The 5,734-nt window shown below is 38.8% G+C and overlaps 1 long non-coding RNA gene across 1 annotated transcript; it reads right to left on the bottom strand.

Annotated features, from left to right (window-relative positions):
* Window positions 1–246: 246 nt before the first annotated feature.
* Window positions 247–5,337, bottom strand: LOC118166929. Its single transcript, XR_004750815.1, has 2 exons — window positions 5,171–5,337; window positions 247–475 (listed from the first exon to the last, which is right to left on the bottom strand). It is a non-coding gene; the product is annotated as an uncharacterized LOC118166929 (long non-coding RNA).
* Window positions 5,338–5,734: the final 397 nt, after the last annotated feature.

Below are 5,734 nucleotides of genomic sequence, written 5' to 3'. Positions count from 1 at the left end.
GCCACTTGGAGGTGTCCAGAAACTGAGTTGCCCTGCTTTAAAGTAGTATATTAACCATGAGAAAAGGTATTCCAGCAGTGGTCTAGAAACTGTGCTGACTGCTTGTCAGTTTCCAGAGGAACCAAAGTGTTGACACTGACAGGTAAAGCCCCATGAAAGTCTCATATTTACCATCACGGTACTAGAGCTGTTGGTGGCAGAGGTAACTTAAAATTAAGTCCTAATCCATACAGAAGAGAAGAGTTATTTAGCCAGAGAGAGGTTCTTTATTTTTTTCTTGCCTTTGGGCTAGTAGGCAAATCCAGCCCCTTCACTGGTGAGAAGATGCAATATTATGCTGGTGTTGCAACTGCAAATGGCAGTAATGTGCAGAACAACCGGGACTCAGGTCTCTGTTTCCCAATAACTTTCTCCTACAGTTTTCCAGCTGGGCTCAGATTGCTAGGTTTCTCCTGGTTTACATGTCCCTGAAAATCTGAAAAGCAAGAACAAGCAGAAAAATGGCTGAACTTTAACAAGTAAAAATGATGAACTTTTATAGCCCTCTTCAGCTAAGGTGCAGACAGCAGTTAACCCTAAGTTTCCCTCCCCTTGCACACAAGGGGTCATGGATAATCACTTATGACTAATTGCACACTTGTGTCAGGGAGATGGCTTTTCACATCTGGTTCAGATAATCCTGCAGTCCTGAAATGTTCCACCAAATGTTGCAAAAAAATACAACCTGTGCAGTATAACAGCTGGTGGATGACCCGAGCCTGCAGACTGACACCTAATAACACATTTGCACCCCGCAAGAAGATCTTATTACACTATGGTCATTTTACATGATGAAGGATTATCATCTTCAGGATGAGAATTCCGCCTTTAAAGCAGAGCTATAAACATTCAAGGAAATTCTGACTGACCAATGTATAGCATGTATGTGCTATAAAGCCAAATGCCAGACTTGGGGAGAGGGGTCAGAACAAGAAAAAAATCCACTTTATAAAGTTTGAGTAGCAGCTTCCCAGTCAGGGGGCTGAACTTTCTGACACATCCTAAGCTTGAACCTGCCTCACTATTTTTACTTCATAAAGTACCACCTACACACCTAAAAAGTCATCTTCCTAATCAACCCACCCCCCCCCCCAAATAAAAAAAAATAAATAAAATAAAAAAAAAAAAAAGGTCAGAAAGATTAAGAGTAACTAGATGTGGCATTTCAAATACATGAAGATATTAAAAATATTTTTTCCTCCCAAGAAATAAGTGTTGCAGGTTGTCAAATGGCTTTGCCAAAATATCCTCTACTTCATTTACAGAGGCTGACAGTTTTTCAGTCCACCCTCTCACAGTCAATGCAACTGTTCATTAATAGTGAATTAATTATCTCCCACTAAAGCTTTTAAACTTTGTTTGAAAAGTTGATTACATATATGACTGTACTGTAGGTATGGTACAAGCAATATAAGAAAGCAATATAAGAAGTGATATACTCACCCATTGCCGACTGCTGAGTTTGAGTTCACAGTACAACTCTTATTCCTTATGTTACCTTCAGAAAAGTGGCTCTCTATACCAAGTAGACTCCTCCAGGACACTAAATTTCTAATACAGATATGTCCTTCAAGAGCAGGTAGAATTATTTTCCTGATCTCCAAAGGTATGAGCAATAGGTTTAAAGCACCTGTCTCCCAAGGTAAAGCTGTAATTTCGTATACAATATATCCAAACATGTCTAAAGGTTTTTGTATGGTATCATGGATAAGTGAGGAAACTGATGTGAAGTATGACGTCGGTGGGTTGTTTTTTCACCTTCAAGGCCCCAGATGTTCAGTCTAAAGATGTAGGGTTTGTATATTTATTGAACCATAAGCACAATGGATATCTACAGGAAAAGCATCTCCAGAAATAGAGAGAATATAAGAACAGATACAGAAAATGTTGTTCCAAAGAATAAAGGATTTTGTGGAAGTGAGTTGAAATAATGTGCAAATACTCTTTCATATTAATAATGAGGTAATGATAAAGAGTGGAAATAATGTGCGCTTCTCCAATATTGCAATATAGGGAAAGACAAAAACTAGATCTTTTATACATCTGAGTAGGAAAAAAAATAAAATTATAGCAGAGAGGAAGTAGAAATGAAATAAATCACTAAAAGTGAAACAGACATAGAATTATAGCCTTCAGTTTCCTCTAGGGTGCATTTCATGAAAGAGTCCTGCTGGTTAAAAAGGTTTTGTTTGGGTTGCACATTAGTAAGGCATGTATGTAAGAATTTACTAAAACCTAAAACACAGCCTCAGCTAGTTTTAAGTACCCCAATGGCCAATATGTTGTTCAGGGCACTGCATCCTTGGTACTGTGAGGTCTGCTATGTCACATGTTGCCTAAACATCCCATCCACCTCACTGGCTTCCTTCTAGGAGGACCCTGCCTTCACCTTATCTGCCTGACATGAACCATATGACAGCACCACACGAGAGCTGTGATTGCAGTGCACCTGGCAGGTCCTCTCTCCAGAGAGGGACAAACTCAGACCTGTACTGACACGTATCATAGTCCCAAAATGCCTCATCTGGCATGCACTGAAGCTTACTTAGGGCCACACCAATTTATGGGCTTACACTCGCATAGTTTGGACAAATGACAAATTTTCATTTGAGTGGAGGTCTGAGTCCCAAAACACAAAGCGGATGTAGTGAGGAGGGTTCAGCACTAGAGTAAGGTAAGAGCTCTTACTCAAAGCTGGATAACTATAAATGAAGAAATAAATAAATAGAAGGAAAAACATTGTCAGGTTTCTGTCTTTTCTTTTAGACTAATAGGGAGTCCAGGAACAACCCTGTTTTCATGAGAGAACAAATACATTTAAATGAAAAAGGTTCCTAGTTGCCATGCCAGAAACTGTTTCATGGAACTGCAAGACCAGTCCTTCTAACTGGGGAGAGGGATCTGGTGAATGATGCTTCCTTTATAAGAGCAATAATGTTACCCTCACTCAAAAAAAAAAAAAATATATATATATATATATATATATATACACACACACATACATACATATTTCTATTAATGTAATCAAGGATAAATTCCACTATTTCAAACACTTTGTGCTAGAAGAGCCAAAATCTTTGCAAAAACAGTGTTCAACATGGACAAAATTAGGTCTCCAACACACAACTGGAAACCTACATTAATGAAACCAGCTGGGAGTTCCATACATCCCCTAGCACATGGTCTGTGTGTTCCACAAATCGCGAACCACAGATGTAGGATAAGCCCTAAAAAGTTTATGTTAGGTGAGAGTCTGCTTTATGAGTAGTACTGGCAGGACTCCACAACTCAGATCAGTTTTGCGTAGTGAACTACACTCCTACAAACTAAACTCAGCCCTGAAGTATGATCCAGTTTCTTGGAACTATGCAAGACAGATTTCAAAACCAAACAGCAACCTGTTTTACATTTTATTTAGTTAAAGATACAACAAAAAATAACCTGCAATAAGGAAAAAAATATAAACAAATTATGGTAGTTATTTAAGGTAACAAATATTACTGCAGCTGGGACCATATTCATAACCTCAGCCCTTCAGTACATCCACTGAGGTGGAACATGCCATCAGCTACAAAGAGCACACATGCTTATTCATTTCATATTTTTCACTCTACCTCTTATTCATGCTAAGTATTATAAAGTATTATACATCTCTTGGGCAAATAGAACTTGAAAGGCCATGAAAAGGGTAGCCCTTATGGCATATTACAGCAGAAGGTTGCATGCAAACACAACAGATCCATTCCCAGTTCCTGGCCATTTAGAACAGCTCCTTTTCATATTGAAATATATCAGAGTTATAGGTTCATCTCGGAATTACAAAATCTAAAAACTCAACATATCATAAGATTTGTTACTAAAATTTGAAACAGTATTTTTGCTTGACTACCGTAAAATATTATTTGGATTTCTTCTGATCCTGGCTAGGTAACACGAGAAAAAAATACACTCTGAAAAACAATCCAGTGAAGAACCTAGTAATTATTTAATATAAAATTATTACAAATGAGTGTGAAGATTGTGATTCCTGTCACTTTCTGGAATTATACATGCAAATACTCCCATTACCCACTGCAGCCTCTTTCTAGTGCTCCAGCAGAGCAGAGACAGCATGAATTGGCCCCTAGACATTCCTAGAGTTCAGGAGTGGCCAGGAGCCAGCACAGGCAGAGCTTTGCTGCCCTGCTGCACCAACAGGTTGGGAAGAGGCTGCCGGGAAGGCCCTGCTCTAATTTACACCCTGGAGTGGTCCAGACTCTTCTAGTCTGCATTTTTTCTGGCACGCGTTTCCTCTCTGGAAGCAGAGATTCTAAAACTTGAAATGACATTACATGCATTTTACTTGAAACTAGGAAAAACTTCTTGATCTCACCTATTTTCCTGAATTAGATCCACAAATGGAGCTTTTAAGAACCTTTATGAAATCCAGAGACAGGCTGGAGAATTAAAAATTGAAATAATAAATAAATAAATAAAAAGAAAAGAAAAGAAAAGAAAAGAAAAGAAAAGAAAAGAAAAGAAAAAAAAAAAAAAGAAGTGCCTAAACCACATTTCCTGTTCTCTTGTGTTGTGAACAATAGCTGTGATATACAATTACGTCAATGGTAAAGTACACCTAGGAAAACTTCTCAGCTGTGTGGTTCTTTGCTGAGCTAAGCAGATAAAACACAAAACCAGGTTCACGTTCATCCTTTGAGTTTTGTTTAGTGGTATTACTGAGCAGGTCTAACATGGTCATCTTTCCCCCCTTCAACTCTGGGTACTCTTGGCTGGTAGATTGGGTTGCTGGGGGAATATTTGCAGTGGAAGACAGAATTTTTTCCAATATGTTCCTGTTGAGACCTTCAATAAATTAAATTGGTGGTTTTGAAGTTTTTCTGCCTACTTGCTACCATAAGTCTCTAAATAGAGCCTCTATAGTTTTTTCTATATAACCCATCTTAGTGTTTATAAGGTGGTAGAAGTTGTGGAACTTACCTGCAGGCTTGCCAAGGTCAGTGTATGAGCATAGCCCTGCTTTATTAGACTTTGGATACATTCCCATTTGGAGGTTCATTTTCAAATGTATAAATCTCAGTTGGTAAAATACCATGACCTTCTAGCAACTTCTAAGCAAAAAATCTACGCTCACCTCATACATCAGCATAAATCTAACTCATATCACCTTTTATTCTTCCTTCTTCCACAGCTGGTCCAGCACTCAGTGGGAAACTGCTGAGTTTCACATCTCAGGGGAGCACTTTGCTTTGCAGTGGTTGCCACTGCGCCAGAGCAGCAAGAGCCATTTTTATCTCTGCAGGTTTTTCTAGAGAAAAATAAAGAAATAAATAGAAAACAACTAAAATGACTTCAAACTCCCAGAAACAATTGCCATAGTAAATAATCCTGAATTAGAAAATGGTATAAAGAATTCTTCCTGCTTCTTCCCTTTGCAACGGAAGACAACAAGAGTTTCATTTGCCTACATGATTTCTACAGAGTTGCTACAGAGACATTAAAAGCAACTTAAAAAGAGCATCTCAAGCCAGTTTTACTCTTGCAGGTGCACGGAGATGTAGTCTGCATGATCGAGGGCTATTGTTCTCTGTAAGGGCTCCTCTCTCTGCTCAAGGAAGAGCACACAGGACACCTCTTCTCCATGCTCCCCTGAACACAGCCATCCCCAAACAAGCTCCAGGACAAGAGCTTCCTCGGG

The sequence above is a fragment of the Oxyura jamaicensis genome, chromosome 4 (genome assembly GCF_011077185.1).
Source record: "Oxyura jamaicensis isolate SHBP4307 breed ruddy duck chromosome 4, BPBGC_Ojam_1.0, whole genome shotgun sequence".
NCBI classification, from domain to species: Eukaryota; Metazoa; Chordata; class Aves; order Anseriformes; family Anatidae; genus Oxyura; species Oxyura jamaicensis.
The sequence above is the reverse complement of the archived record's forward strand: the minus strand, read 5'-3'. Positions and strand labels throughout refer to the sequence as shown.